At 36.6% G+C, this 18,622-nt stretch overlaps 1 pseudogene; it reads right to left on the reverse strand.

The window, feature by feature from the left end:
- Window positions 1-7,496: 7,496 nt before the first annotated feature.
- LOC114618002 lies at window positions 7,497-17,726 on the reverse strand (annotated as a pseudogene).
- Between the last annotated feature and the right edge of the window lie 896 nt (window positions 17,727-18,622).

Raw genomic sequence — 18,622 nt, forward strand, 5'->3', positions numbered from 1 at the left:
TGGGAGAGGAGATCCTTAGTCCCTTGACGGCTGGAATTCGAGGGTGGGGAGGTGGAAGTGGGAGGGTAGGTGGGGACACATCCTCATAGAAACAGGAGGAGGGGGGATGAGATAGGGGGTTCCTGGGCAGGAGTGGGGGAAATGAGGTAAGGGGATAACATCTGAAATGCGAATAAAATATCGAATAAAAATATATATATAATCAAAAAACACTATGCATTTTTGTAGCAATTTAGGCCTTAACACTATATTCACAATACTAATTAATTAGACACGTTGTTTCCTGAATATAACTTTATCATCAAAACTTCTCTAATGGCACCCAACATATACATCATCAGACACATCATCTCTCCTGCATGTGCATGGTATACTCTATCACTAAATTTAGTAATAAAATTAAAAGGAAATATAATTTTAATTATATTTCTACTTCTTCAAAGTTTCTACCATACTTCTTGATGCTTTCAGATGAATCATGAATAAGATTTGATTTGATTCTAGTTTCTTATAACCTAACATCTACGGATGTTTACATGAGGGAAAAATGACTTTTGATGACCTTAGATATGTTGATGACTTTTCACAGAGGTAATTCATTGCTGAAACTGAATGGTAGCAAAACTTTTTTCTAGAATAATGAAATGAACTTCAAGTAGAAAGTTCAGGTTTCAGGGCAGTTGTCATTCTTGATTAGGAAAACAATTATATAAAAATGAAATTTTAAGATTTAGTTTGAGTTTTACAGTTATGGTTAAAGCAGGAACCATTTGAGGACAAAGAAGTAAAAGAAACTGAAGAAATTAATTTCTATGCTTAGTCTAGATGTGATACTAGATTCTTATTCTATTTTATTAATGTTTAATTATTTATTCCATTAAACAATAAATAAAATTCATTCTGTTCAACATATTTGCATTTAAGAACCTTTAGAGCCTTTAAAGGAATCAGTCTTAATTATGACTTCACATATGTTATTTTAGAAACATTGAATTATTTCCGCAAGTAATCCCTATCTTAAATTCTCAGACCAACTGGTCAAGTATCAGGCAGTTTATGAGGAAACAATGTAGGCTTTTATTTTTCTTGAAGTCACAGATGATTCAAGTTGAAAACCATATTAAAAACCAAGTATCATAATGCAGCAATTTCTCAGTTTAAAATTTTTAGTTATACTATTCAGTTATGCCAAAGGTGTTTTTACATTGCACCAATCCCCACTTATAAAGGAAAAAATCTCTGTTAATGCTGCAGCTCAGAAGGAAATCGACAGCATCTTGTACAGAACCTGTTTGCTTCTCTGGATCTTTTAAGAACACAAGACATAGATGCCAGTCATAGAGGAGAGAGAGTGGGTATCTCAAAGCCTCAATGCCTGTCTAAAAACTTGAAAGACAGCAGCTGTATGAGCACTGGATTTGTTCAAAGAACTATTTTAGTGGATTAAACACTGAAAATATCAATTTGGGAGCATCAATCTCCTTGGTTTTTGTCTGAAAAGGTTATGTAAGTGACAACCCTGAGTAGGAGTGTGCTAGTCATAAACTAATCTGAATTGAGTTGGGAAGACCTAGTAAGAAAGACAAATGAAATATCACGAGTGTCTACAAGATGGAATCAGAATGCCAGGTGCCTCCCTGGGGAAAGGGGTGTGGGTAGAGGAGCATAAAAGATAAAGGTGATAAAGAAAGGACACTGAATTTAGCTTTGAATATATCATAAGCCACATGCATTTCTTTTTAATATGGAGCTACCCAGAAAGGATGGAAAGACTCAACTGAATTGTGAATGGAGAGACTGGAAGCTTCCCAAGTAGTCCACTACTAAATATAGTATAGTCTGGGTCATGTTGATTTCTAGAAGGAAACACGGGAAAAACAGGTGACATCATCAGAAAAGAGACATTTTTAAAAGAAATGAGTATGACAGAAGCTGTCTAAGTTGACAATCAGTTTTGTGAGTTGAAAGGAAGATTATTGAGCTGGTTAAAAATAGGAATAAATTAAAATTGTATGAAGATGTAATCTTCAGATATTCTCCTCCTCTAATTTGCACATACAAACACAATGAGATTTTACATTTTGCTCATTGTGATACTCAAGAGCAAATTATGACTACTCACATCACAAGAAATTTTCACCAAGTATGGAGCTAGGAAAGACTGACTGGCCATGTTATAACATGCCAAAATTTCTGCTGTTGAATTTCATGCTATGCCTGATGTTATCCTTCTTGCCAACAGCAGGATATTCATACTATTCATTCACTCAATGAGTGAGCCTGAGGTCATCTTAGATTTACCAGGCCTCAGTAGGCACTCTTACTATGACACTGAACGTTTCTATGGGGACAATCTTATACTTGAGTACAAAGAAGTAATTATGCTAGTTCAAAATACTGGGCCACGGTTCAGCATATTACAGGAAAAATCAGGTAATTGTTATTGATCAGTGAGATATTAAAGATGTTTTAGACTCCTCGAAATGTTTTAAAATCTCAGCCTAATTCCAGTCCACATTTTCCATCTAACCGTCTTACAGTCCAATTATGTATACCACATGTTGACAGTTTGGTTAATGAAAAAACATAGCCATGTAGACAGAAGTTGCACCATATGATTATGCATCTGAGAGCTAAGATGTTCAATGGTACAATATTTGTCAAGTATTGTCCAAGGTCTTGAGTTTGATCTTCAACAGAATTTTCCCCCCAAAATTACAATACAACGAATAAATTCTTGTTGTGTGGATGTGATTGCTAACTTGGTATTGTGGTACAATGCATTAGTCACATAATATTTTTGATGTTGTGTGAGCATTCCTACTGTGAAGCTAGCTGTATGAAACTACAGCACATAAAATGATGGCATCTACACCATGAATTTGTAGAATGATGCATTTCTCAGATGATGTCTTCATTACTAAGCAGCTGAACTGTATCTACAATATGAAAGGCCCATGTCAAACATGAAATCCTTCCCAAGGAAGTAGAAGTGATGTGTGTTGCAAGAAGTCAAAAAGCCAATAGATAAATAAGCAAGTTGTTATTCTGCTTTATTTTTTTTTCTTCCTTGGACTCTGCTGAAATCCCATTTAAGCATTATGTTTTGTTATTAAACACATTTCTTTTCCAGTTTAAAGGTAGCAAGGACTCTCATTTTAAAAAGCTAACAGTCAGAGAAGCCAAGGGCCATACCTCTTCTAAGAGAGAATATGTTTTATACCATCTTTGAATAATATGTAAATCTGAGAGGGAATCCAAAGCTGTTTAGATGAATTAACTACATACTGAAGTAACCATGATAAGTTTACCCATAAATTAGGTTGACTTAAAAGAACTCAGAAGAGCATTCCAAAATTGGAATACAGAACCAATTTTCTTTTAAAGGAAGTTGCTCTTTACAGGTGCCAACAAAGCTCATAGTTTTCCTTTTTGATATACTATCTTGGAGTCCAGACACCAAAAGTGTGGTTAGAGTATTCCATCAAGCCTCCTTACAAAGGCTCATTGAGAGAAATACTGAGAATTAAATGCTCTTTTTAAATAATGAAACACTAGGAATGAATAATTTTATATTAGCAAATTTTAGGATAATATCAGGCATACTATTCTGTTTGTTAAAGAACAGATGGCTATAAGCTATTGTAAACAGGCATTTTTAATGGAAATTTACCAGCCTGAGTAGTCATAGACCTTATAAATAGGTAGCACTGGCAGACAATACCAACTTAGATAAGGACAAGTGAATCATAGGCAGAGTCATAGTGATCTGTCCCCTGAACCTACACCCAGCCGATACCCTGTTCTGAAACATACCTGTATTCCCCCTGAACACCCATGCTCTGGTGTCATCCCCTTCCCCACGTCCTGCCTTTCTGTGTTTATAACCCCGTGTGAATGAATTACCATTTGAAAAAACTAAATAAATTATTAAAAAAAGAATTCTCAATTGGGATTATACAAAGGTGTATTAGTATCTTAGTTTCTTGTCCTATTTCTCTGATAAAATAACCTGGCAAGAACAACTTAAGGGAGAAAGGTTTGTTCTGGGTCATAGTTCAATCTGGGTCACAGGTCTCATTCACAATCTGGAACAGTGAGTTATGACACATGATACTACCAAGTTTCCTATCTCTGTTTATACAGTTCAGCATCTTCTAATTATGGGAAGTTTAATGTAAGAATCATAATAAACTTTAAAGTATAACTAAAGATAGCTCACAAGTCATAAGTATGTTCAGAATATTTGTCAGATAAATGGGAAACCATAATTTTGTTATAATAGTATCTCTCTGCAAAATGCAAAATAGGTTCGCTTTTAAGATGGTGCCACACCACTACCCTGAGCCTCACGGTGTAACATATGGAAGTTCTTTCTGCTTTGGAATTCCCATCAGTTACCCTTCTCCCCCACCAGCCACTGCAGAACTGTGCTCTGTGGGCTTTTCTTCCTGTCAGGAGCCTTTATCTCTGTTGTTTTGTAGTATTCTTTTGTTTCCATCAAGAAATACCCTCTTTGGGACAACATATTTAGATGTGTGTTATACAAAGACTTAAGTATACCTACACATATACTTTTAGGTTCTGACTTTTTCTTTCACTTCCACAAAGTAATAGTCACATCTGCTATTTAATCAGAAGTCCACTTGACATTTTTATCAAGTAAAGATATTTTAATGACCCTTCATGAATAATAAAATAACCAGCATATCATATGCTAGTTAGCATTTATAAACTTTCTAATAACTACTTTTCAGCCTTCATCTGTGAGACGTTTTTTATTCTCTGTAAATAGACCGCTACCAAGATTGTGAAACCCTGAATGCTCTCTTTTTGCCCCTTTTCATCAGAAATGTCTCTTTGTCTGGATTTCCTCTCTCTTTCTTCAGATCAATGTTACAGATTTCTCCCAAAAAGTCTTCCACTGAAATCTTACTTAAGAGTTCCCTAAGCATTAACAATTTGTTAGTGTGCGAATAATAGCAAAGAGATTATAATATTAACTGTGACACATGTGTATGTATGTATGTATGTGTGCATGTGTGTATGCATACATGTATATATAAGTGTGTATATATGTAGTGTGTATGTGAAGGGGAGATGTGTGCATGTGTGTATATATAAGTATGCATTTTTGTAGTGTGTATATGTGGAAAAGAGAAGGATTATTTACTTATTTTTTTAATGTTAAGAAAATTGAGGTTCTGGGAAATTAAACTCTGAGATAACAGTGATTGAAGTGATATAAAGATATAAAATGAGTACGAAAAGATTTGTTTGATGTCATACTCCCCCAGCCCTTCGCCAATAATCCACATTAAGAACTTCTTTACGATAAGTATGTTCTAATAGTCTAACCTCAATTATTTTATGATTGATTTCCCATGACCATGATTTTAAGAAATCATATAACACTTTATTTTATGCATAGTAATGCAATTTACATATTAAATACCACTATAATGGAAAAATTTGATATACTTTTAAACACACAAAAAAATGTGAATTTTGAAAGTTTATAAAATTCCTCTCCTTAAAACAAATTTTTAAAAATCACGTTATAAAGTAAGTCAGTACATCAACTGGTCTCACTGAGTAGTCATGTCCAATTCCTGGTGTACTGATGGTCAGTGAGATATGGATGACAAAGTCATGGACTGACTGTAAGCAAATTCCCCTCTGAGAATTATTGGTCATTGTTTAAATCCATATATCATAACTATATGTCATAAAATACATCTGAAATATAAAGATTTTTTAATTAATTAATGTGATATCTATGTTATCTGTAAGTAAATGACCAACTAAATTAGTGAACAGTTGTAAAAATAATCCACACTGCTTGTTAGTCCTAAGAGTACAGACTTTCATATTCATCTTATTGAAAATTAATAGTTATTTCTTGGAGCATAGCTCAGTGGCAGGATGTTTTCTAATAATGCGCAAAGCCTTGAGTCTTATTGTACTACCATGGAAATGAAAGGTTTTCTTTCATAGTCTAAGTTACTTTTGAAGAAAAAGTTACGTATGAGTCTGCCTTTGTAAAATTAAGCAAGTTCTTTACACTTGGGAGTTTCTGTGAAAGGGAACATATTTTTTTGAGTATTAAAGTATTCATTAAAGTGTGAACATTCTTGTTCATTTTCTCATCCATTTACACTTAATACCTCTATTTACATACTTATTGTTCTTCATTCAGAATTCTATAGTCCTTGGCTTTAAATTTTTATGGCATTGTTTACAGACTGAAGTTATATTCCAGAAGCCAAAATAAATAAAATCATTCCTCAGGAGCTTTGGAAATTGTTAAAATAATTTAATAGTAATTTGTACTATGCTTCTATGATACTAAACATAAAAATGGCAAAATAAAATGTTTAAGATGGGTTTTTTTTTTTTTTGCTTTCTTTTCAATCCTGTCCTTGTGTTTAAACTTCTTTAGAACCCATACATCTACAGCATAACAAAAAGTTATATTCAACTTCAAGGAAACTTTATGATTTTGCAAAAATTTTCCAAATCTCTTCTGCCCTCAGATACTAAGGTTTAACTGAATATAAATTCATGTGATGCGTTCAGATATCAGCCTCCATTCACAAATATGGCCACACTGCTAATCTCTAGCTCTTTGTCCAAGCAGTTATAAATGGATTTTTACTTCATTGAAAAGGGCCTCACAATTTTGTTAGGATTCATAGGGAAATCAACCTTGAACTTGACTATGACACATTACTTCTAGCACATTTTCTCCATCATGAATCTTGATTTATGGTTTAAAAACTATAGTCAAAATGATTAGAGCAAACCCATTAAGAAAGAATAAACAATATGAGACAAGCCTGGGTGCTTTGACTTTTGTAGAAAAAAGTGCCAACTAACTTAAATATACACTGTGAATAATATTATTTTCTGGTTGCTTTGATAAAATACCCTGACAAAAGCATTATAAGGGAAAAGGAATTTTTTAAGAGAACATTTTAGTATATCATGAAAAAAACAAATCCAACAACTAGATTCATACTTGCTTGAATCTAAAAAACAAACAAAACCTCTGAAAGTTTCTTCATTAGACTGAATGTGATCATCTTGTACTACATGGGGAAAGAAAGATTCTAGAGCTTCTGAAAAAAAACATTAAAATAAGAAAGAGTAGAGAAAAGATCAAATGATATTGAGAACCATCTCACATTATGAAAGATCTACCAAGAAATGATTTAAAAAGAAAACCCTTTGTTTCTACAGTAGCTTTAGTCTGTAGTTCTTGGAATGACTGTATTTCATTGGAGACATCTTAGTAACTTGAAACTTCATTTGAGCAATCTCATGTGCAAATATTAATAGAAAAATTAGAAAATAATGTGTCTCTTCTCCTCACCCCCGGGGTGAACAGATTTTGGGGAATGGTTTTGTTTGAAAAAATATGGTTAAGCTGTGAGTTTGACTTGAAGATCCATCTCTGCTGCCTGTTTGAGTGCAACACTAGAATCTGGAATCTGCTAAAATTTTAGTTGAAGTCTGACAGAGTAGCTGGGAGGAGTGTTGAAAAGACCACTCTGGGGTTTACAAGCATTCCATGGGTATGCGAAGAAGGTGTCTGTAAAGTTGCTCCACTGTTTGCTGTATATCCGTGTTCTCTCCCACACCAACCATCTGTCCAGAGAGAGCAGGAGAAAGTCCCCTTTTTCAATGCAGTCACATTGGTATGGCTCACTGATGGGTGAGCCAAAATGGATTCTGGGGAGAAAGTTTTAGGAGACACTCGCCTCCCTAGGGTTGGGTTGAGTCCAGCTGAGCAGGAATAAAACAAGCTCTAATCTAGGGCTGACATGAAATTTTTGATACTCATCTCAGTTTCCATAGAGCTAGCTTCTGAAATCTTGCCCCCATGACAGGAACGCGTGAACTGATTTATATCTTTGCCATCCTTTCTCGCCAAGTCAGGGAGGAGCCTGCAGCACGTGTTGATGAATGAGTGTGGACAGGTGTGTCTGCAGTGTTTTCTCTTGTTCTGAGGAATACACGTTGTATCTATGTTCATACAGTTAACCCCACAGAAACTGGAGAGACTACTTGGGAAGATTGTCTCTCCTCTTGCCAGAAGCCACTGAAGAGAAAAGGTCCAGAGGAATGTCCACGCTGTCTTCATCTTCTGTGTCACTGCTGGATCCTGCAGCAATGGCAAATACTGGGAGTCTTCATGAATTCCATATGTTCCAGGGTCTCCCACGGAACTACAACCGCACTACTCTATAAGGTAGAAAGCAGGGAGAAGCCCAGTGGGGTGTGTGTTCGGAGGTGGCTGCGGTAACTGTGTTCCATTGGAAAACATAGCCAAGGTCTGGGTCTCAAGAAGAATTTATTATTCTCACAGTTCCTGACTAAAGTGCTTTAAAGCAGAGAAATCACAGCAACAGGAACTTGAGAGAACTAGTCACACTTCGTTTGCTGTCAGAACTAAAGAACAGTGGGTGTTTGCACCATGTTCTCTTTCTCACGCAGTCCAGGATCCTTTGATGCAGATAAGACAGTTATTCCACATAAATTAATGTATTCAAGACAATCACTCCTTCACAGGCATGCTCAGAAGCCTGTCTCTCAGATAACTGTAGGCTTTCTCAGATTTACAATCATCACTACCCATCACAACTCTGTACCTGCCATTTGATACCTAAAGACATGAGTTTTAATCCCTAGCCATCTACCCCTTGTTCATAATGATCTCATGTTCTTTACATAATATAAAACACAATTCAAATTTAAATGTATACATATTCATTAAGTTTGCAACACTTTAAAATTCTGAAGTCCCTCATTTGTGAGCTCCTATTACCTCAAAAACAAGTTCTATACTTCCAATATATTACAGAGTAAACATCCTTACTCTCAAAGGGGAAATCTTGGAATCCAGAGGAACGATCAAATTAGAGCAAAGCCAAAACTCAATAAGGAATGAAAAAAAAATCTATCATTTCATTTTCATTACCCAGAGTTCATAACGTAATCTTCTGGCTCCTCCCTTCAGTTTTCCTGCTGTCAGCAGTGTAGACACTGAAGCAAGCTCCACTCTAAGCCTGTAAACTACCTTTATTGCATGCCTGTGGTCCTGTCAGCTCCAATGTTCCACTGGTCCCTCCACTGCAGTTTAGGCTTCACAACTTTGCTCCATGACCTCCTAGCCTCTCCACAGGATGTCCAGCCTGGCCACACATTGCCAGGCATCACCTGTTCTCCAGGACCACTTCAATTCATCATCTGTGAAGCTTTTGAAACCAAGGCCATGTAGACAACCCTATCAAATTTTGCTACCAGTTCAAGCAAGATATTGCTTAGCCCACTTGGATCAATTTTGTCAACAACCCTGTGCTCGCTCTAAAGAAGTAACTTGCTTTCCTGTTACCTTAATGCAGAGCACCCAGTTGGTCTTTAATGGCGTTAATCTAATTAAAAGTTACAGTTGCTTTATTGTCTGCATGATTTGTATAAAACTTTAACCCCATCTATATACCTTTCATCATCAAACAGATTAGTTTATTATCTTTATATGAAACTTCATTCAAGTTATCCAGGACATGGTGGAACATTGCAGAATGAAACCAGATTCTTCATAAAAATGCCAAATAATGATCCAAGCCCAGTTCCAGATAGAATCTTTGTTCTCCAGAGCCGCAGAAACTACATCTCCACATTCTACGTTTCTCTCAGCAATACTGTCTTCGATGTTTCCATTAGAAGAGCCCATTAAGTTTAGCATCTCTCATTCAATGGCTTTTCCAACCCAAAGCTTTAAAACTCTTACATTCTTTAATAAAAAAGATAAAAATAATAATAATAAAATAGCCTTAAGGGCTTGAAATCTGAATATGATAGCAATGCCTTCACTTCTGTCTTAGTTTCTTTTCCTTTGCTGTGATAAAATATTCCAATTAAAAACACCACCAGTCTTCTAATTGTGCTGCTTGTTCACATAGGCAGATCCCACAAGAGTCCTCTGCCCCAGTCCTAACAGGACACCCATAAGCTGCTGGAAGTGGAGACAGCTTGCAGGTACAATCAATCTCAGGACTGTTGACATTCTATGACGAGGCCATATTCAGGGCTTTTCCCTTGGTTTACTGACGGGTTCTGGGATATTTCTGGATCGTCACTCTGCAGATGTTTGGAGTTCTGTGTTTGGCTTTTTGTTTTCTCCTTCTTTCTTTTAGGTTATGAAATTTGTACGAATGATTTTCACATCTCTACAGCTAGACCCAACCATGAGCATTGTTAACATGTTCCCTATAGGATCAGTTTTGTTATACAAAATGAAAAATGCTGCTTTCAGCCTAATTTGTCTAGAGTTGTGTTTTTGAATCATTTCTTTAAGGACAACTAAATGATTTAGTTAGGGGAAAAAGAAAGAAACAAAATAAAAAAGAAAGAAAGAGAAAGAAAGGGTTTATTTAGCTCACATTTCCAAGTTCAATCCCTCATTCAAGAAAGGTCACAGTGGAAGGAACTTGAAGGAATTTGTCATATTATGTTCCTAGTGAGAAGCAAAGATGAGGGAATGAATGTATGGTAGTGTTCACCTAGCATTCTCCACTTTCAAACAGTCCATGCACCTTCTCCACTTCTGTGCAGGTCAAGATCTCCTGTGGACCTTCCCTCATCAATAAATGTAATGAAAAGAATCCCTCACAGGAGCTCAGAGCTCTCTCAATTGATTCTAAGTTTTGTCCAGGTAATAACTAGCATTAATCATCATAGTTACAAAGCATTAATGCCCTATTTACCTATAATTATTATGACTATAAGGTCTCTCATGCCCTAAGGATACAAATAGTAGAGTTCAACCATAACTCAAATATTATTTAGGATAAAAACAAAATGTTGTTACTTTTCTTCTATACCATTATTCCTCTTTCTTATTTCTTACTTCCTCTTCTTCATCCACCTTATTTTTTTCTGCAAGACAATTCAATCCCAAAGACATGAAGATAAAGCACTTATTCAAAGATGTGGGAAAGAGAGTTCTTTGCACAGTTTTGCTAGGCCTTGCACTGCTTCATTAGAAGAGGGGGAATGGGTATTCCTCCAGGAGAATAGTAGATCATATCAAACATGAACATAGGAGGTCTAGTCAGGAGAGAAGAGTTTTCATCCAAAGATCAATGGCAGCTGTCACCAGAGTCTCACCCCATAAAGAAGTAGTAATTAAATAAGCAAATATATTTAAAATAACACCAGACAGTTTTCTTGTTGTAAAAAAAATACTGTGCAACTATAAAAAAACAGAGCTTCCAAACAGAAAGCATGTTGATGGTCAGTTAATGTTTAAATAAAGTGCTATGTGGAAAAAGGGCTCAAATCTTTATCATATACATATATATGCACTGCACACATATGTGTATATATCTGTATATATGTATGTATATACATATCTATATAATGCAATTATAATTAATATAACATAAATTAATCACAGAGTGCTATGTGATAAGACTTTTTCTGGGGAGTTTCGACATACACACACACACACACACACACACACACACATCTTTTTATTTCAGATAGGTTGTCCTAGACAAACTAAAGTAAGGATACTACCAAAGTCCAACTTGATGAACCAATTTGTTTTATTGTTACTTACAAGAGTATGGGAGAGTAGTTACTTATAGGCGCAGAAATAATGCAAAGACAGTTGAATGGCCAAAATCCATCCCAGCATGAGTTCCAGTTCACAAAAGCTGTGGACCTGGAACACACTGCTCAACCTTCAAGCAGCTCAACAGGTTGGACAGTGTTCTTTTCAGGTGACTCACTTGGTCTAAACCTCTTCTGGGAAATTCCTATGGTCTCTGCTTCTTCCAGGCAGCTCAGAATCGTTTTTTAATACTTGGTTTGTCTAAGAGTGACTCTCACTGGTCTGTTGTTATTTATATAATCTTGGGGACTCAGAGGTATAGTGAATCTGATGAGTTTGGGAGACTTTCTGAAGTTATTTTGAGTTGTTTACTTTCTACTGGCTTAAAGTGTTTCTAGGTCAGGTGGCATGTTTTAATCTGAAGGAATCTACTACACAACATGGAGGTAAATGTAGGCTCAAAGTTTACAAAATCACTACAAGGAAACAGAATAAACTCAGCAAGTTTAGTTAATGTTGTTTTAAATTTAAGTCATAGTAATCTGAAGCCAGAAAGATGGCTCAGCAGATCTAGAGACCTGTTCTCAAGCCAGATGAGCTGAGTTGTATTCCTAGTGTCCACATAGTAGAAAGAGAGAGCTGACTCCTTCAAGTTGTCCTCTGACCTCTACATGAGGGTATGGCATATTCATGTCCCTGGCATTTCAGAAGAGTAAGAGTGTGATAGTTTGTATGCTATTGGCCCCCTTAGGCCCATAAAGAGTGACATTGTTAGGAGATGTGGCTTTGTTAAAGCAGGTGTGGCCCTGTTGAAGGAAATGTGTCACTGTGGAGGCAGGCTTTGAAGTCTTCTATATGCTCAACCCTTGCCCAGGGAGACAGTCCCCTTCTGCTGCCTGTGGATCAATATGTAGAACTCTCAGCTCCTCCAGCACCATGTCTGCCTGCATGCTGACTTGCTTCCTGCCATGACGATAATGGAATAAAGCTCTGAGACTGTAAGCCAGCTGCCATTAAATATTTTCTTTTGCAAGAATTGCCATGGTTATAGTATCTCTTCACTGCCATGGAAACCCTAACTAAGACAGAGAGTTACAAGAGACTCACACACAAACCAAGGTCTTCCTTGAGAAATTTATCTAGCCAAGACACAAAATGGCTACCCCTGAGTGCCAGAGACAGCAGCACGTCAATCCAGGAGAGCAGTTTGTATAATGTGAACAGGACATAGAAGTGAAAAAGTACAGCAGGTTTAGCTGAGCCATGGGGTAGGGGGCAGGGTGCAGGTGACTGTGAAATCTAGTTCCAGAGTTAAGCCAAGGTCAGGGCCTTAGAATATTTCCATTTGCACAACAAGTACATTTATTTTTAAAAAAGAGTATTAGTTCTCTAAAGTATATTTTAAAGGCTATACTTTAACCCCCCCCCAAAAAAATGGTCTTCAATTTTTTTAAAAGAACTTATATTTCAAGTGGAGAATGAACCTCTTAGAACTTAATAAGTAACCCAAATTAGCTTTAAAAAAATCTTTTTTTATTTATTTTTTTATTGAAAATAAATTTTCTGTCATTCAATATATATTGACCATGGTTTGATATCTATCCACTCCTCCCAGCTAACTCTCCCACATCTCTTCTCCTCAAGTCCCACCCCCCATTTCCCTTCACAAAAGATCAAGCTTCCAAGAGACAAAACCAAGCTTGACAATAGAAGTCACAATAAGACAAGGCAGAAGACCTCATATTGAGACAGACAAAGTAACCCAATAGGAGGAAAAGAGTCCCAACGAAAGGCAAAATAGTCAGAGAAATACCCTTTTCATAAGAAAAATATATAGGGATGGTAAAAAGAGTATATACAAAAAGGCAAAGCTATTTGATAATTGCTGTTAGTTTGTATTGAATGCTAAAATGACACCCAGTAATATCCCACTGGAATGCCTTAACATTTTCAACATCTTCTACATTCAAGTACCAGGGAGAACTCATCCATACCTCTCAGAGCAACATGAAATGGCCCAGTTACTTTGACAATAATTTGAGCAAATATTGTTAGTAGCACATACCCTTTAACTCCTCTATATTTGCCCAATAAATTTATAAAGATAAGTCTAATCAAAGATACATATCATCCTCTTGCTTGCTCTCTTGCCTCTAGCTTCACTCTGTCTCCTCTCCCTTCCCTTCCCCCTCTCTCCACGTGGTCATGGCCGGCCTCTACTCCTTTACCTCTCTGCTCTCTCTCTCCTCTTCCCTATCTCCTGAATAAACCCCTTCCCCTTTGGAAAAAAAAGATACATATCATGTTCATGGCAGCTTTATTAGAATATTCTAAACCTAAACAGAATTCACATATTCATCGGCAGTGCATTGATAAAGCATAGTATTGTCTTAGATCACAGATTTTCTTAACAATTGAAATATTAAAGTGTTAATATGCATATATCAGTGCACATGTCTCAAAATTATTATGGTAACATATATTCAAAGCCAAACAAATCTGTGTGTCTTATAATTGCTAGAAGAGTTCAGAGAAGACAAACTGATCTCATAGGATGGCAGTCATTTCAATCTTATTCCTCAAATTCAGTCGAAGCCAATCTGAAACCAGTCATGAAACACTAGACAACTCAAACTTAAAAGAAACTACACAAAACAAATGTGACACAAAAGGCTAGCTTCTAAAGATAGATCCCAGAATGTAAAGCAATCCTGACACTATTACTGAGTCTATGGGGCACTCACAATAAGGGACAGACTATCATGACTGCCCTCCAAAAGACCCAACAAAGCAGCTGAAAGAGTCAGATGCAGAAATTTGTACCCAACCAATGGAGAAAATCTGCTGACTCCTGTGATTGAATTAGGGGAAAGCTGGAAGAAACTGAGGAGGAGGGCCACCCTGTAGGAGGACCAGCAGTCTCAATTAATCTGGACCCCCAAGATCTCTCAGACACTGGACCACCAACCAGGCAGCATACATCAGCTAATATGAGGCCCCGATACATATATAGCAGAGGACTGCCGGGTCTGGGTTCAGTCAGAGAAGATCACCTAAACCTCAAGAGACTGGAGGCCCCAGGGAGTTTAGAAGTCTGGTTGGGTGGGTGGTGGGTGGTGAGAACATCCTCATGGAGACAGGGCGGTGGGAAGGAGGTCTGGGATGTGGAAGAGTTGGAGAGTGGACCGGGGGGGATGTGGAACAAGAGGGTGGATGATGGGGGTATAAAATCTGAAGTGTAAATAAATAAATAAATAAATAAATAAATAAATAAATAAATATATAAATAAAGTCAGAAGCTTAAGAAAAGAAAAGAAAAAAGAAATGCAACAACTAATGGCACACACATTCCACTGGTATAGTCTCTATTAAGGGTCTTGTCATTACAACTAAGAAATTGAGTAGGGTGTGAGGTTTGCATTCAACTGAAGGACTGTACTGGGACTTCAAGCAATACTCAACTAAAAAGTCACAGAGTAGCAAGGTCCAGTTCCTGTTCTTGTTCACATCATAGAAGTACTAAAAGTGTCTGGCTTAAGAGAAAATAGTAACATGTTAGGAAGGGAGGGGGCTGCACATTTATAAACTTACTCTCAAGTGCTTTAAAATAAATCAAATTTAGGGGACTGCACCTGCAATTTTTTCTGAAATTGAGGTGATAGGAAAACTATAATTACTATTATTAGCCCAGTCTAGCTATATTAATCATATGCAGCACTTCAAAGTATCTTTCGTAGGCATGCCCTACATGCAGACCGGAGGCTACATGCATTTCAGGAAACTCTACATGCAACAGGACACAAATGGTCAACTTAAAAGCATGATGAATATCTTCAAGGCTGTCTTCACTCTTCATTCTCAGAGTCAGTATCAAGCCTCTGTTTGTGTCCCCAGCAGTCACCCCCTTCCAGTCCATGGCCTGTCCTTTCCTTTTCTTTCTGTCAGCATGGTCTCCTCCTCAAGAGGACCCTGCTTGACTTTGGCTTTTACAGACACAGCAGAAAACTGAGCTTTGGTTGCCTTGGTTCTCATTTGAACCAGACTCTTGTTTCAGTCTGACAAGTTTTCCACAGAGGGAAGTTTTACCTCTGGAGAGCTTGGTCTTGGTACAGACAAACACATGATGACTTTAGAAAATCTGACCTTCAGCCTTCCACCCTTTTGGCCTCTCACATTTTAGACTTCTTTGCTATATTTAAGATAGACTTTATTCTAGACTCTAGTCTTATTGTTGACTGTTACTATCACATGGTTATCTTTTCAAATTAGCAAAGATACAAACTATGATTGATACACATACCCCTTCGTTGAATTAAACATAAACTAAGCGAATTTGGAACTAAGTTCCTTGGTCCAAAAGTAATCTTCTAAGGCATTTTTAATGCTGCAACTATTTGTGTATGGGTGTGAGTGTATATATATTTGTGTATGTGTGCTCACATAGATATGTATATGAGTGTTTGCACTCACATGGATGTGTATATGAGTGTGTGCACAGGTATATGTCTGTACACATTTGTGTGTAAGCATTTACATAAGTGTGTACAAGTACATAAGTAAGTCCATGAGTATGTACGTGTGTGTGTGTGTGTGTGTGTGTGTGTGTGTGAGAGAGAGAGAGAGAGAGAGAGAGAGAGAGAGAGAGACCATGTCTATGTATACATGTTCATGTGTATATGTGGGCCTGTGTGCAAGCATGCATGAGAATGTGAATGTGTGTACATGTGCGCACATATGTATATGTATGTGCATGCCATTGTGTACATATGTTTGATCATGTGTATAGCTGTGAATGTATGTGTGCATGTACATGTGTGTGTTTGAATATTTGTATACGTGTGTGCACAAATGTGTGTGTTTTTGAGTGTGTGAGTATATTGTATACATGTGTGTATGTATACATGTACCTATGTGTGTATTTTTGTGTACTTAACCATATGCATGTGCATATATGCCTGTGTACATGTGTACGTGTTGTATGCATGTGTGGTTGCTCATGTGTATGTGTGTACACGCACATGTACATGTGACTGTGAACACTTATGTGTCTTGTGTATATGTAAGTGTCTGTGCATTTGTGTATGTTCATGTGTATATGTATGTGTGCACACACTAAAGATTGAACCAAGGTCTATCTTCCCAATAGGCTACATGACCAAACTAAACATCTAGCCTTCAAATCATGTTTTCTTTTATTTTATTGTAATGACATTTAGCCTGCATGCATCAGCATACACCACTTGCATGCTCAGTGCTCACAAAGGCCAGAAGGCTGCACTGGATATCCTAGAACAGGAGTTATGAGTGATTGTACACTACCGTGTAGTGCTGAGAATTGAATCTATGTCCCTTGCAAAAAACATCCAGTGCTCTTAGTCACTGAACTATATCTCTAAGCCCTCAAATCCTATCAAAAATGCCTGGTAGTTGGTATTAAACCTTGATTTGACTATTTATATAAAAATACTATTAAGAACCTAATTTTGGATATATCTGAGAAAAGTCATTATAAAAAAACCAGAGAAGAATGCGAAAGTAATTTTCTGTACTGTATGATACAATTTTGTTAAGTGATGCCTATGACTACTAGAAACAGTATTTCTCTCCAATTTCTTAGAAAATTAGAAATATGTGAAGAGTGTAAATTGAATTTTGGCATTCCCTTTATACCTTCAAATACATATTTCTGGCAGAAATATTTGAGCATGTAAACACATCATTAATAATTATTCTTAGTAAAAGACAACCAAGGAAGTTCTGAAAAGAATTGGGGGCAATTTAGACTACTGATATTTAAGGTTAATATTTTGAGTTTTATTCCAGGCCTTTTAATCTTTTTTCAAAAAACAGAGTTATAACATTTCTATAGCTTGCAGTTTTAACTTATCAGTTGTCACTTTCCAGGGTATCTTAACTACTGTCCCTTCTCCACATTGTACCCCAAGGATGTCTCTGACCATTCTCTATTCTGCCAAATAATTCCAGTTAATAAACTTTTGATGAACATTCAAGGGATTTCATTGTGGACATGCAAGAACTGAATATTGAATGGCAAGTATTACCTTTCTTTAGACTCCTGATGGTGCACACTGTGCTGAGCCATAGTTGTGTACTTCCTCACTGTTAGGATTCATAAGTTCTCAGTTTGATTTCACTGGAACACTTCAGTCCTCTAGTTTTCAAAAGTTCAGAGATGGAAAGAAATTTTGATCTAGGATGAGTCATAATGAGAACATAATTATTTTTTGATGGAGTTAATGGTATTTGGTATTTTTGAGCTTTTGATATTTACATGTGAATATAAATTGAGTTAACTTGTAATGTGTTGAGATTTTGCTAGATGTTAGGATAAGGTGAGTGAATTCACTGTGTGAAATGGATGTTAGCACAGAGAATGCATTGTGGAACGTCTCCCCTTCCATAAAAGAAAATGAAAATAAAACAGATATTCACGTAGGCTTTGGAAACTACACCATTACCCTATTTGGAAAGGAAGACCTTTTCAGAAATAATACAGTTAAGAATATTAAAATAAGCAGATAATCCTGAGTCATCTTGGTGGACTGTCAAAGCAATAAAAGTGTCATTATGATGTTTTGATAGAAACAATAAAGGCACAAACACAGAAAAGCGTGTGTGATCTAAGAGCAGCTCCCAAGCCCAAAAATGTGAAGACAGTCACCAGTAGCTGAAGAGGAAAGAGATAAATGGTCCTTCAGTGTCCCGGAGAGAAAATGGCCACAGAGGCTCCAGTTTTTCTAGCCTCCAGATGGAAAGCATAAATTCCTGTGTTGTTTTAGTTACTGGGTTTGTGGTAGTATTATTTTTCACAACAGCCTCAGAAAACTGAATGTAGCATCTTTTTCTCTTTTGCACTGTGCCCACGTTTTTTGCTAGCAGTGACCGAACAACCAAACATAGGAGTAGAAGTTGTCAGCATATATTTATACTTGACAAATTATAAAAATTAGAACATTATAAATTATTCACAATTATTCA

Source organism: Grammomys surdaster, unplaced genomic scaffold (assembly GCF_004785775.1).
Source record: "Grammomys surdaster isolate TR1022 unplaced genomic scaffold, NIH_TR_1.0 139, whole genome shotgun sequence".
NCBI lineage: Eukaryota > Metazoa > Chordata > Mammalia > Rodentia > Muridae > Grammomys > Grammomys surdaster.